Source organism: Panulirus ornatus, chromosome 52 (assembly GCF_036320965.1).
Source record: "Panulirus ornatus isolate Po-2019 chromosome 52, ASM3632096v1, whole genome shotgun sequence".
NCBI classification, from domain to species: Eukaryota; Metazoa; Arthropoda; class Malacostraca; order Decapoda; family Palinuridae; genus Panulirus; species Panulirus ornatus.
In genome coordinates this window covers 1,911,427-1,928,352 of record NC_092275.1, presented here as the reverse complement: position 1 = coordinate 1,928,352, position 16,926 = coordinate 1,911,427, and positions in this window count along the sequence as shown.

Genomic DNA, 16,926 nt, shown 5'->3' with positions numbered 1-16,926 from the left:
AACAACCATGGAGACATCACACACCCCTGCCGCAAACCTACATTCACTGAGAACCAATCACTTTCCTCTCTTCCTACACGTACACATGCCTTACATCCTTGATAAAAACTTTTCACTGCTTCTAACAACTTGCCTCCCACACCATATATTCTTAATACCTTCCACAGAGCATCTCTATCAACTCTATCATATGCCTTCTCCAGATCCATAAATGCTACATACAAATCCATTTGTGTTTCTAAGTATTTCTCACATACATTCTTCAAAGCAAACACCTAATCCACACATCCTCTACCACTTCTGAAACCACCCTACTCTTCCCCAATCTGATGCTCTGTACATTCCTTAACCCTCTCAATCAATACTCTACCATATAATTTTCCAGGAATACTCAACAAACGTATACCTCTGTAAACTGAGCACTCACCATTGTCTCTTTTGCCTTTGTACAATGGCTCTATGCAAGCATTCTGCCAATCATCAGGCACCTCACCATAAATCATACATACATTAAATAAACTTACCAACCAGTCAACAATACAGTCACCCCCTTTCTTAATAAATTCCACTGCAATACCATCCAAACCTGCTGCCTTGCCGTCTTTCATCCTCCGCAAAACTGTTAGTACCTCTTCTCTGTTTACCAAATCATTTTCCCTAACCCTCTCACTTTGCACACCACCTAGACTAAAACACCCTATATCTGCCATTCTATCATCAAACACATTCAACAAACTTCAAAATACTCACTCCATCTCCTTCTCACATCACCACTACTTGTTATCACCTCCCCATTATATATATATATATATATATATATATATATATATATATATATATATATATATATATATATATATATATATATATATATATATATATATATATATATATATATATATATATATTTTTCCTTTGTCGCTGTCTCCCGCGTTTGCGAGGTAGCGCAAGGAAACAGACGAAAGAAATGGCCCAACCCACCCCCATACACATGTATATACATACGTCCACACACGCAATCATACATACCTACACAGCTTTCCATGGTTTACCCCAGACGCTTCACATGCCCTGATTCAATCCACTGACAGCACGTCAACCCGGTATACCACATCGATCCAATTCACTCTATTCCTTGCCCTCCTTTCACCCTCCTGCATGTTCAGGCCCCGATCACACAAAATCTTTTTCACTCCATCTTTCCACCTTCAATTTGGTTTCCCACTTCTCCTCGTTCCCTCCACCTCCGACACATATATCCTCTTGGTCAATCTTTCCTCACTCATTCTCTCCATGTGCCCAAACCATTTCAAAACACCCTCTTCTGCTCTATCAACCACGCTCTTTTTATTTCCACATATCTCTCTTACCCTTACGTTACTTACTCGATCAAACCACCTCACACCACACATTGTCCTGAAACATCTCATTTCCTGCACATCCATCTTCTGCGCACAACTCTTTCCATAGCCCACACCTCGCAACCATACAACATTGTTGGAACCACTATTCCTTCAAACATAGCCATTTTTGCTTTCCGAGATAATGTTCTCGACTTCCACACATTCTTCAAGGCTCCCAGGATTTTCGCCCCCTCCCCCACCCTATGATCCACTTCCGCTTCCATGGCTCCATCCGCTGCCAGATCCACTCCCAGATATCTAAAACACTTCACTTCCTCCAGTTTTTCTCCATTCAAACTCACCTCCCAATTGACTTGACCCTCAACCCTACTGTACCTAATAACCTTGCTCTTATTCACATTTACTCTTAACTTTCTTCTTTCACACACTTTACCAAACTCAGTCACCAGGTTCTGCAGTTTCTCACATGAATCAGCCACCAGCGCTGTATCATCAGTGAACAACAACTGACTCACTTCCCAAGCTCTCTCATCCCCATCAGACTTCATACTTGCCCCTCTTTCCAAAACTCTTGCATTCACCTCACTAACAACCCCATCCATAAAGAAATTAAACAACCATGGAGACATCACACACCCCTGCCGCAAACCTACATTCACTGAGAACCAATCACTTTCCTCTTTTCCTACACGTACACATGCCTTACATCCTCGATAAAAAGTTTTCACTGCTTCTAACAACTTTCCTCCCACACCATATATTCTTGATACCTTCCACAGAGCATCTCTATCAACTCTATCATATGCCTTCTCCAGATCCATAAATGCTACATACAAATCCATTTGCTTTTCTAAGTATTTCTCACATACATTCTTCAAAGCAAACACCTGATCCACACATCCTCTACCACTTCAGAAACCACACTGCTCTTCCCCAATCTGATGCTCTGTACATGCCTTCACCCTCTCAATCAATACCCTCCCATATAATTTACCAGGAATACTCAACAAACTTATACCTCTGTAATTTGAGCACTCACTCTTATCCCCTTTGCCTTTGTACAATGGCACTATGCACGCATTCCGCCAATCCTCAGGCACCTCACCATGAGTCATACATACATTAAATAACCTTACCAACCAGTCAACAATATAGTCACCCCCTTTTTTAATAAATTCCACTGCAATACCATCCAAACCTGCTGCCTTGGCGGCTTTCATCTTCCGCAAAGCTTTCACTACCTCTTCTCTGTTTACCAAATCATTTTCCCTAACCCTCTCACTTTGCACACCACCTCGACTAAAACACCCTATATCTGCCACTCTATCATCAAACACATTTAAGAAACCTTCAAAATACTCACTCCATCTCCTCACATCACCTCTACTTGTTATCACCTCCCCATTTGCGCCCTTCACTGAAGTTCCCATTTGCTCCCTTGTCTTACGCACTTTATTTACCTCCTTCCAGAACATCTTTTTATTCTCCCTAAAATTTAATGATACTCTCTCACCCCAACTCTCATTTGCCCTTTTTTTCACCTCTTGCACCCTTCTCTTGACCTCCTGTCTCTTTCTTTTATACATCTCCCACTCAATTGCATTTTTTCCCTGCAAAAATCGTCGAAATGCCTCTCTCTTCTCTTTGACTAATACTCTTACTTCTTCATCCCACCACTCACTACCCTTTCCAATCAAAAACTGGAGGAAGTGAAGTGTTTTAGATATCTGGGAGTGGATCTGGCAGCGGATGGAACCATGAAAGCGGAAGTGGATCATAGGGTGGGGGAGGGGGCGAAAATTCTGGGGTCCTTGAAGAATGTGTGGAAGTCGAGAACATTATCTAGGAAAGCAAAAATAGGTATGTTTGAAGGAATAGTGGTTCCAACAATGTTGTATGGTTGCGAGGCGTGGGCTATGGATAGAGTTGTGCGCAGGAGGATGGATGTGCTGGAAATGAGATGTTTGAGGACAATGTGTGGTGTGAGGTGGTTTGATCGAGTGAGTAACGTAAGGGTAAGAGGGATGTGTGGAAATAAAAAGAGCGTGATTGAGAGAGCAGAAGAGGGTGTTTTGAAGTGGTTTGGGCACATGGAGAGAATGAGTGAGGAAAGATTGACCAAGAGGATATATGTGTCGGAGGTGGAGGGAACGAGGAGAAGAGGGAGACCAAATTGGAGGTGGAAAGATGGAGTGAAAAAGATTTTGTGTGATCGGGGCCTGAACATGCAGGAGGGTGAAAGGAGGGCAAGGAATAGAGTGAATTGGAGCGATGTGGTATACCGGGGTTGACGTGCTGTCAGTGGATTGAATCAAGGCATGTGAAGCGCCTGGGGTAAACCATGGAAAGCTGTGTAGGTATGTATATTTGCGTGTGTGGACGTATGTATATACATGTGTATGGGGGTGGGTTGGGCCATTTCTTTCGTCTGTTTCCTTGCGCTACCTCGCAAACGCGGGAGACAGCGACAAAGTATAATAATAATATAATGATAATATATATATTATCTCATATATATATATATATATATATATATATATATATATATATATATATATATATATATATATATATATATATATATATATACATATAGATAGATAGATAGATAGATAGATATAATGATCACACTTGTCCGTGATAGTAGCATGTAGATAAAATCGCACCTCTGTAGGAGTTTATACAACTTTATCTAACATGTAATTTTCTACACATGTGGCATATGTTTCGTGGAGATAATCCAGCTCATCAGGTGCCAGTACTTAACAAAGTCATTCAAATCCCAACATCGCACTTGGTTTCCCCTGTACAATACCAATCTTTCTAGGCAATGGAAGCAATGTGTGCTATGTCGAGTTGTACCCGATGTAAGGGAGAGTGATTAAGGAAGGTCAGGTGGCGGTGTTGACCTTCGAAGCTGGGTGAGTCTTGAAGAATTGTTTTTATGTTTTCGTGTTTTGTCAGTTCTCTCATAATGATAAGGTTAATGCTAGGATGGGCTTTAGAATTACATGGGGATAAATTAAAGTTCTTCGTACTACCAATGAAGACAGATTCAATGACGTTAAGTGTGGCACAATCAGCCGAGAGGTATAACGTTATTATATTCCCCTCTATAGGTCGGGGTATGTCCAAATCTCCGAAAAAGTTAGTCTGGTTGAAATACCAGCGTAGCAGTTACGTATTTCCATTATTCTATAACCATCAAGGCCCCAAGCGGTTAGCTATAACCATACAAGAAGAGACCTTACAGTATCATTGTATTTGTCCAACTGAAATAACACCTTTATGCTTCACTATTTGCCACAGTTCTGTTGTCTCTAAGTAACTAGTGACGGACATAAGTTCCCACGGGGCCAGCCACTGAGATAAAGAACAGTTACAGATTCACGTCACAAGTAAGATTCACCTGTCATTTCACACAGTACACAGCGACATCCAAGAGGAACACTTCAGGAGCAAATAACAGCAACAGCTAAATCAAATGTCTCACCTTCCAAGATACGACTGTAGGGGGTGAGTAACTGTGACTTCCAACACAAATAGTACAGTTTCCTGTACACTGCAGATAAGCATTTAACTAAATCATTCTCCATTATGGGTATTGACTTTTGCCAGTTAATAACAAAACCTCATCACCCTTCCCATATATATATATATATATTTTTTCTTTTAAACTATTCGCCATTTCCCGCGTTAGCGAGGTAGCATTAAGAACAGAGGACTGGGCCTTTGAGGGAATACCCTCACCTGGCCCAATTCTCTGTTCCTTCTTTTGGAAAATTAAAAAAAAAAACGAGAGGGGAGGATTTCCAGCCCCCCGCTCCCTCCCCTTTTAGTCGCCTTCTACGACACGCAGGGAATACGTGGGAAGTATTCTTAATCCCCTATCCCCAGGGATATATATATATATATATATATATATATATATATATATATATATATATATATATATATATATATATATATCTATATATATATATATATATATATATATATATATATATATATATATATATATATATTTTTTTTTTTTTTTTCATGCTATTCGCCATTTCCCGCGATAGCGAGGTAGCGTTAAGAACAGAGGACTGGGCCTTCGAGGGAATATCCTCACCTGGCCCCCCTCTCTGTTCCTTCTTTTGGAAAATTAAAAAAAAAAACTAGAGGGGAGGATTTTCAGCCCCCCGCTCCCTTCCCTTTAAGTCGCCTTCTACGACACGCAGGGAATACGTGGGAAGTATTCTTTCTCCCCTATCCCCAGGGATAATATATATATATATATATATATATATATATATATATATATATATATATATATATATATATATATATGTATATATATATATATATATATATATATATATATATATATATATATATATATATATATATATATATATATACACACACACACACACACACACACACACACACAGACATATACATATATACAGATGGACATAATTCATACTGTCTGCCCTAATTCATTTCTGTCGGCACCCCGCCACACATGAAATGACGACCCCTTCCCCCCGCATGTGCGCGAGGTAACGCTAGGAAAAGACCACATTCGTTCACACTCAGTCTCTAGCTGTCATGTATAATGCACCGAAACCACAGCTCCCTTTCCACATCTAGGCCCGACAAAATTTTCCATGGTTTACTCCAGACGCTTACATGCCCTGGTTCAATCATTTGACAGCATGTCCACCCCGGTATACCACATCGTTCCAATTCACTCTATTTCTTACACGCCTTTCACCCTCCTGCATGTTCAGGCCCCGATCACTAAAAATCTTTTTCACTCCATCTTTCCACCTCCAATTTGGTCTCCCATTTCTCCTTGTTCCCTCCACCTCTGACACGTATATCCTCTTTGTCAATCATTCCTCACTCATTCTCTCCATGTGACCAAACCATTTCAAAACACCGTCTTCTGCTCTCTCAACAACACTCTTTTTATTACCATACATCTCTCTTACCCTTTCACTACTTACTCGATCAAACCACCTCACACCACATATTGTCCTCAAACATCTTATTTCCAGCACATCCACCATCCTCCGCACAACTCTATCTATAGCCCACGCCTCGCTACCATACAACATTGTTGGAACCACTATTCCTTCAAACATACCCATTTTTTCTTTCCAAGATAACGTTCTCGATTTCCACACATATTTCAACGCTCCCAGAACTTTCGTCCACTCCCCACCCTATGATTCACTTCCACTTCATTGGTTCCATCCGCTGCCAAATCCACTCCCAGATATCCAAAACACTTCACTTCCTCCTGTTTTTCTCCATTTAATCTTACCTCCCAGTTGACTTGTCCCTCAACCATACTGTACCTAATAACCTTACTCTTATTCACATTTACTCTCAGCTTTCTTCTTTCACACACTTTACCAAACTCAGTCACTAGCTTCTGCAGTTTCTCACCCGAATCAGCCACCAACGCTGTATCATCAGTGAACAACAACTGACTCACTTCCCAAGTTCCCTCATCCACAACAGACTACATACTTGCCCCTCTTTCCAAAACGCTTGCATTCACCTCCCAAACAGCCCCATCCATAGACAAATTAAACAACCATGGAGACATCACGCACCCCTGCCGCAAACCAACATTCACTGAGAACCAATCACTTTCCTCTTTTCCTATACGTACACATGCCTTACATCCTCGATAAAAACTTTTCACTGCTTCTAACAACTTGTCTCCCACACCAATATTCTTAATACCTTCCACAGAGCATCTCTATCAACTCTATCATATGCCTTCTCCAGATCCTTAAATGCTGCATACAAATCCATTTGCTTCTCTAAGTATTTCTGACAAACATTCTTCAATGCAAACACCTGATCCACACGTCCTCTACCACTTCCGAAACCACACTGCTCTTCCCCAATCTGGTGCTCTGTACATGCCTTCACCCTCTCAATCAATACCCACCCATAAAATTTCCCAGGAATACTCAACAAAGCTTATACCTCTGTAATTTGAGCACTCACTTTTATCCCTTTTGCCTTTGTACAGTGGCACTATGCAAGCATTCTGCCAATCCTCAGGCACCTCACCATGAATCATCCATACATTAAATAACCTTACCAACGAGTCATCAATACAGTCACCCTCCTTTTTAACAAATTCCACTGCAATACCATCCAAACCCGCTGCCTTGCCGGCTTTCATCTTCTGCAAAGCTTTAACTACCTCAACTTTGCTTACCAAGTTATTCTTCCCAACACTCTCACCTTGCACACCACCTCGACCAAAACACGTTATATCTGCCACTCTTTCATCAAACACATTCAACAAACCTTCAAAATACTCACTCCATCTCCTTCTCATATCACCACTACTTGTTATCACCTCCCCATTAGCCCCCTTCAATGATATTCCCATTTGAACTCTTGTCGTACGCACTTTATTTATCTCCCTCCAAAATATTATTTTATTCTCCCTAAAATTTAATGATACTGTCTCACCCCAACTTTCATTTGCTCGCTTTTTCACCTCTTGCACCTTTCTCTTGACCTCCTGCCTCAGTCATTTTCATTATTTCCTGCACAAATCGTCCAAATGACTCCCTCTTCTCTTTCACTCATAATCTTACTTCTTCATCCCACCTCTCACTACCGTTTCTACTCTGCCCACCTCCTACGCTTCTCATGCCACAAGCATCTTTTGCGCAAGCCAGCATTGCTTCCCTAGATACATCCCATTCCTCCCCCACTCCCCTTATGTCCTTTGTTCTCACCTTTTTCCATTCTCTACTCAGTCCCTCTTGGTACTTCCTGAAACAAGTCTCCTTCCAAAGCTCACTTACTCTCACCACTTTCTTCACCCCAACATTCTCTCTTCTTTTCTGAAAACCTCTACAAGTCTTCACCTTCGCCTCCACAAGATAATGATCAGACATCCCTCCAGTTGCACCTCTCAGCACATTAACATCCAAAAGTCTCTCTTTCGTGCGCCCATCAATTAACACGTAATCCAATAACGCTCTCTGGCCATCTCTCCTACTACATACGTATACTTATGGATATATCTCTTTTTAAACCAGGTATTCCCAATCACCAGTCCTTTCTCTGCACATGAATCTACAAGCTTTTCACCATTTCCATTTACAACACTGAACACCCTATGTACACCAATTATTCCCTCAACTGCCGCGTGACTCACCTTTGCATTTAAATCACCCATCAGTATAACCTGGTCTCATGCATCAAAACTACTAACACACTTATTCAGCTGCTCCCAAAACACTTGCCTCTCATGATCTTTCTTCTCATGCCCAGGTGCATATGCACCAATAATCACCCATCTCTCTCCATCCACTTTCAGTTATACCCATATCAACCCAGAGTCTACTTTCTTACACTCTATCACATATTCCCACCACTCCTGTTTCAGGAGTAGTGCTACTCCTTCCCTTGCTCTCGTCCTCTCACTAACCCCTGACTTTACTCCCAAGACATTCCCAAACCACTCTTCCCCTGTACCCTTAAGCTTCGTTTCACTCAGAGCCAAAACATCCAGGTTCCTTTCCTCAAACATACTACCTATCTCTCCTTTTTTCTCATCTTGGTTACATCCACACACCTTTAGACACCCCAATCTAAGCCTTCGAGGAGGATGAGCACTCCCCGCGTGACTCCTTCTGTTTCCCCTTTTAGAAATTCAAAATTCAAGGAGGGGAGGGTTTCTAACCCCCGGTCCCGTCCCCTTTAGTCGACATCTACGACACTTGGGGAATGCGTGGGAATACTTCCTACGCATTCCTCACGTGTCGTAGAAGGCGACTAGAGGGGACGGGAGCGGGGGGCTAGAAACCCTCCCCTCCTTATATTTCAACTTTCTAAAAGGGGAAAGAGAAGAAGGAGTCACGCGGGGAGTGCTCATCCTCCTCGAAGGCTCAGACTGGTGTGTCTAAATATGTGCGGATGTAACTAAGATGAAAAAAAAGGAGAGATAGCTAGTATTTTTGAAGAAAGGAACCTGGATGTTTTGGCTCTGAGTGAAACGAAGCTCAATGGTAAAGGGGAAGAGTGGTTTGGGAATGTCTTGGGAGTAAGGTCAGGGGTTAGTAAGAGGACAAGAGCAAGGGAAGGAGTAGCACTACTCCTGAAACAGGAGTTGTGGGAGTATGTGATAGAATGTAAGAAAGTAAATTCTAGATTGATATGGGTAAAACTGAAAGTTGATGGAGAGAGATGGGTAATTATTGGTGCATATACACCTGGGCATGAGAAGAAGGATCATGAGAGGCAAGCGTTTTGGGAGCAGCTGAATGAGTGTGTTAGTGGTTTTGATATACGAGACCGGGTTATAGTGATGGGTGATTTGAATGCAAAGATGAGTAATGTGGCAGTTGAGGGAATAATTGGTATACATGGGGTGTTCAGTGTTGTAAATGGAAATGGTGAAGAGCTTGTAGATTTATGTGCAGAGAAAGGACTGGTGATTGGGAATACTTTGTTTAAAAAGCGAGATATACATAAGTATACGTATGTAAGTATGAGAGATGGCCAGAGAGCGTTATTGGATTACCTGTTAATTGATAGACGCGCGAAAGAGAGACTTTTGGATGTTAATGTGCTGAGAGGTGTAACTGGAGGGATGTCTGATCATTATCTTGTGGAGGCGAAGGTGAAGATTTGTATGGGTTTTCAGAAAAGAAGAGAGAATGTTGGGGTGAAGAGAGTGGTGAGAGTAAGTGAGCTTGGGAAGGAGACTTGTGTGAGTAAGTACCAGGAGAGACTGAGTGCAGAATGGAAAAAGGTGAGAACAAAGGAGGTAAGGGGAGTGCGAAAGGAATGGTATGTATTTACTGAAGCAGTGATGGCTTGCGCAAAAGATGCCTGTGGCATGAGAAGCGTGGGAGGTGGGTTGATTAGAAAGGGTAGTGAGTGGTGGGATGAAGAAGTAAGATTATTAGTGAAAGAGAAGAGAGAGGCATTTGGACGATTTTTGCAGGGAAAAAATGCAAATGAGTGGGAGATGCATATAAGAAAGAGGCAGGAGGTCAAGAGAAAGGTGCAAGTGGTGAAAAAGAACGGAAATGAGAGTTGGTGTGAGAGAGTATCATTAAATTTTAGGGAGAATAAAAAGAAATTTTGGAAGGAGGTAAATAAAGTGCGTAAGACAAGGGAGCAAATGGGAACTTCAGTGAAGGGGGTTAGTGGGGAGGTGATAACAAGTAGTGGTGATGTGAGAAGGAGATGGAGTGAGTATTTTGAAGGTTTGTTGTATGTGTTTGATGATAGAGTGGCAGATATAGGGTGTTTTGGTCGAGGTGGTGTGCAGCGTGAGAGGGTTAGGGAAAATGATTTGGTAAACGGAGAAGAGGTAGTAAAAGCCTTGCGGAAGATGAAAGCCGGCAAGGCAGCGGGTTTGAATGGTATTGCAGTGGAATTTATTAAAAGAGGGGGTGACTGTATTGTTGACTGAATGGTAAGGTTATTTAATGTATGTATGATTCATGGTGAGGTGCCTGAGGATTGGCGGAATGCTTACATAGTGCCATTGTACAAAGGCAAAGGGGATAAGAGTGAGTGCTCAAATTACAGAGGTATAAGTTTGTTGAGTATATATATATATATATATATATATATATATATATATATATATATATATATATATATATATATATATATATATATATATATATATATTTTTTTTTTTTTTTTTATACCTCGTCGCTGTCTCCCGCGGTTGCGAGGTAGCGCAAGGAAACAGACGAAAGAAATTCCCCAACCCCCCCCATACACATGTACATACACACGTCCACACACGCAAATATACATACCTACACAGCTTTCCATGGTTTACCCCGGACGCTTCACATGCCTTGATTCAATCCACTGACAGCACGTCAACCCCTGTATACCACATCGCTCCAATTCACTCTATTCCTTGCCCTCCTTTCACCCTCCTGCATGTTCAGGCCCCGATCACACAAAATCCTTTTCACTCCATCTTTCCACCTCCAATTTGGTCTCCCTCTTCTCCTCGTTCCCTCCACCTCCGACACATATATCCTCTTGGTCAATCTTTCCTCACTCATTCTCTCCATGTGCCCAAACCATTTCAAAACACCCTCTTCTGCTCTCTCAACCACGCTCTTTTTATTTCCACACATCTCTCTTACCCTTACGTTACTTACTCGATCAAACCACCTCACACCACACATTGTCCTCAAACATCTCATTTCCAGCACATCCATCCTCCTGCGCACAACTCTATCCATAGCCCACGCCTCGCAACCATACAACATTGTTGGAACCACTATTCCTTCAAACATACCCATTTTTGCTTTCCGAGATAATGTTCTCGACTTCCACACATTTTTCAAGGCTCCCAAAATTTTCGCCCCCTCCCCCACCCTATGATCCACTTCCGCTTCCATGGTTCCATCCGCTGACAGATCCACTCCCAGATATCTAAAACACTTCACTTCCTCCTGTTTTTCTCCATTCAAACTCACCTCCCAATTGACTTGACCCTCAACCCTACTGTACCTAATAACCTTGCTCTTATTCACATTTACTCTTAACTTTCTTCTTCCACACACTTTACCAAACTCCGTCACCAGCTTCTGCAGTTTCTCACATGAATCCGCCACCAGCGCTGTATCATCAGCGAACAACAACTGACTCACTTCCCAAGCTCTCTCATCCCCAACAGACTTCATACTTGCCCCTCTTTCCAAGACTCTTGCATTTACCTCCCTAACAACCCCATCCATAAACAAATTAAACAACCATGGAGACATCACACACCCCTGCCGCAAACCTACATTCACTGAGAACCAATCACTTTCCTCTCTTCCTACACGTACACATGCCTTACATCCTCGATAAAAACTTTTCACTGCTTCTAACAACTTGCCTCCCACACCATATATTCTTAATACCTTCCACAGAGCATCTCTATCAACTCTATCATATACCTTCTCCAGATCCATAAACGCTACATACAAATCCATTTGCTTTTCTAAGTATTTCTCACATACATTCTTCAAAGCAAACACCTGATCCACACATCCTCTACCACTTCTGAAACCACACTGCTCTTCCCCAATCTGATGCTCTGTACATGCCCTCACCCTCTCAATCAATACCCTCCCATATAATTTACCAGGAATACTCAACAAACTTATACCTCTGTAATTTGAGCACTCACTCTTATCCCCTTTGCCTTTGTACAATGGCACTATGCACGCATTCCGCCAATCCTCAGGCACCTCACCATGAGTCATACATACATTAAATAACCTTACCAACCAGTCAACAATACAGTCACCCCCTTTTTTAATAAATTCCACTGCAATACCATCCAAACCTGCTGCCTTGCCGGCTTTCATCTTCCGCAAAGCTTTTACTACCTCTTCTCTGTTTACCAAATCATTTTCCCTAACCCTCTCACTTTGCACACCACCTCGACCCAAACACCCTATATCTGCCACTCTGTCATCAGACACATTCAACAAACCTTCAAAATACTCATTCCATCTCCTTCTCACATCACCACTACTTGTTATCACCTCCCCATTTACGCCCTTCACTGAAGTTCCCATTTGCTCCCTTGTCTTACGCACCCTATTTACCTCCTTCCAGAACATCTTTTTATTCTCCCTAAAATTTACTGATAGTCTCTCACCCCAACTCTCATTTGCCCTTTTTTTCACCTCTTGCACCTTTCTCTTGACCTCCTGTCTCTTTCTTTTATACTTCTCCCACTCAATTGCATTTTTTCCTGCAAAAATCGTCCAAATGCCTCTCTCTTCTCTTTCACTAATACTCTTACTTCTTCATCCCACCACTCACTACCCTTTCTAAACAGCCCACCTCCCACTCTTCTCATGCCACAAGCATCTTTTGCGCAATCCATCACTGATTCCCTAAATACATCCCATTCCTCCCCCACTCCCCTTACTTCCATTATATATATATATTATATATATATATATATATATATGTATTATACATATATAAATATATATATATATGTATATATATATATATATATATATATATATATATATATATATATATATATATATTTATATATATATATACATATTTTTTCTTTCATACTATTCGCCATTTCCCGCGTTAGCAAGGTAGCGTTAAGAACAGAGGACTGGGCCTCTGAGGGAATGTCCTCACCTGGCCTCGTTCTCTGTTCCTTCTTTTGGAAAATCAAAAAAAAAACGAGAGGGGAGGATTTCCAGCCCCCCGCTCCCTCCCCTTTTAGTCGCCTTCTACGACACGCAGGGAATACGTGGGAAGTATTCTTTCTCCCCTATCCCCAGGGATAGTATATATACATATATATCTATTATTTTTATTTTGCTTTGTTCCTGTCTCCCGCGTTTGCGGGGTAGCGCAAGGAAACAGTTGAAAGAAATGGCCCAATCCACCCCCATACACATGTATATACATACACGTCCACGCACGTAAATATACATACCCATACATCTCGATGTACACATATATATACACACACAGACATATACATATATACACATGCACACAATTCACACTGTCTGCCTTTATTCATTCCCATCGCCACCCCGCCACACATGAAATACCATCCCCCTCTCCCTCACGTGTGCGAGGTAGCGATAGGAAAAGACAACAAAGACCCCATTCGTTCACACTCAGTCTCTAGCTGTCATGCAATAACGCACCGAAACCACAGCTCCCTTTCCACCCCAGACGCTTCACATGCCCTGGTTCAATCCATTGACAGCACGTCAACTCCGGTATACCACATCGATCCAGTTCACTCTATTCCTTGCCCGCCTTTCACCCTCCTGCACGTTCAGGCCCCGATCACTCAAAATCTTTTTCACTCCATCTTTCCACCTCCAATTTGGTCTCCCACTTCTCCTCGTTCCCTCCAACTCCGCCACATATATCCTCTTGGTCAATCTTTCCTCACTCATTCTCTCTATTTGCGCAAACCATTTCAAAACACCCTCTTCTACTCTCTCAACCACGCCCTTCTTATTTCCACACATCTCTCATACCCTTACAGATATATATATATATATATATATATATATATATATATATATATATATATATATATATATATATATATATATATATATATATATATATATATATATTCTTTCTTTCTTTCAAACTATTCGCCATTTCCCGCATTAGCGAGTTAGCGTTAAGAGCAGATGACTGGGCCTCTGAAGGAATATCCTCACCCGCCCCCCCCCTCTCTGTCCCTTCTTTTGGAAAATTAAAAAAAAGAAAAAAAAAGACGAGAGGGGAGGATTTCCAGCCCTCCGATCCCTCCCCTTTTAGTCGCCTTCTACGACACGCAGGGAATACGTGGGAAGTATTCTTTCTCCTCTATCCCCAGGGATAATTTATATATATATATATATATATATATATATATATATATATATATATATATATATATATATATATATATATATGTATATATATATATATATATATATATATATATATATATATATATATATATATATATATATATATCCCTGGGGATAGGGGATTAAGAATACTTTCCACGCATTCCTCACGTGTCGTAGAAGGCGACTAAAGGGGACGGGAGCGGGGGGCCAGAAACCCTCCCCTCCTTGTATCTTAACTTTCTAAAAGGGGAAAGAGAAGAAGGAGTCACGCGAGGAGTGCCCAACCTCCTCGAAGGCTCAGATTGGGGTGTCTAAATGTGTGTGGATGTAACCAAGATGAGAAAAAAGGAGAGATAGGTAGTATGTTTGAGGAAAGGAACCTGGATGTTTTGGCTCTGAGTCAAACGAAGCTAAAGGGTAAATGGAAAGAGTGGTTTGGGAATGTCTTGGGAGTAAAGTCAGGGGTTAGTGAGAGGACAAGAGCAAGGGAAGGAGTAGCACTACTCCTGAATCATGAGTTGTGGGAGTATGTGATAGAGTGTAAGAAAGTAAATTCTAGATTGATATGGGTAAAAATGAAAGTTGATGGCGAGAGATGGGTGATTATTGGTGCATATGCACCTGGGCATAAGAAGAAAGATCATGAGAGGCAAGTGTTTTGGGAGCAGCTGAATGAGTGTGTTAGTGGTTTTAACGCACAAGACCGGGTTATAGTGATGGGTGATTTGAATGCAAAGGTGAGTAATGTAGCAGTTGAGGGAATAATTGGTATACATGGAGTGTTCAGTGATGTGAATGGAAATGGTGAAGAGCTTGTAGATTTATGTGCTGAAAAAGGACTGGTGATTGGGAATACCTGGTTTAAAAAGCGAGATATACATAAGTATACGTATGTAAGTAGGAGAGATGGCCAGAGAGCGTTATTGGATTACGTGTTAATTGATAGACGCACGAAAGAGAGACTTTTAGATGTTAATGTGCTGAGAGGTGCAACTGGAGGGATGTCTGATCATTATCTTGTGGCAGCAAAGGTGAAGATTTGGGGGGGTTTTCAGTAAAGAAGGGAGAATGTTGGGGTGAAGAGAGTGGTGAGAGTAAGTGAGCTTGGGAAGGAGACTTGTTTGAGGAAGTACCAGGAGAGACTGAGTACAGAATGGAAAAAGGTGAGAACAAAGGAGGCAAGGGGAGTGGGGGAGGAATGGGATGTATTTAGGGAATCAGTGATGGCTTGCGCAAAAGATGCCTGTGGCATGAGAAGCGTGGAAGGTGCATTCATTAGATAAGGTAGTGAGCGGTGGATGAAGAAGTAAGATTGTTAGTGAAAGAGAAGAGAGAGGCATTTGAACGATTTTTGCAGGGAAAAAATGCAAATGAGTGGGAGAGGTATAAAGGAAAGAGGCAGGAGGTCAAGAGAAAGGTGCAAGAAGTGAAAAACAGGGCAAATGAGAGTTGGGGTGAGAGAGTATCATTAAATTTCAGGGAGAATAAAAAGATGTTTTGGAAGGAGGTAAATAAAGTGCGTAAGACAAGGGAGCAAATGGGAACCTCAGTGAATGGGGCTAATGGGGAGGTGATAACAAGTAGTGGTGATGTGAAAAGGGGATGGAGTGAGTATTTTGAAGGTTTGTTGAATGTGTTTGATGATAGAGTGGCAGATGTGTGGTGTCTTGGTCGAGGTGGTGTGTAAAGTGAGAGGGTTAGGGAAAATGATTTGGTAAACAGAGAAGAGGTAGTAAAAGCTTTACAGAAGATGAAAGCCGGCAAAGCAGCAGGTTTGGATGGCATTGCAGTGGAATTTATTAAAAAAGGGGATGACTGTATTGTTGACTGGTTGGTAAGGTTATTTAATGTATATATGATTCATGGTGAGGTGCCTGAGGATTGGCGGAATGCTTGCATAGTGCCATTGTACAAAGGCAAAGGGGATAAGAGTGAGTGCTCAAATTACAGAGGTATAAGTTTGTTGAGTATTCCTGGTAAATTATATGTGAGGGTATTGATTGAGAGGGTGAAGGCATGTACAGAGCATCAGATTGGGGAAGAACAGTGTGGTTTCAGAAGTGGTAGAGGATGTGTGGATCAGGTGTTTGCCTTGAAGAATGTATGCGAGAAATACTTAGAAAAACAAATGGATTTGTATGTAGCAT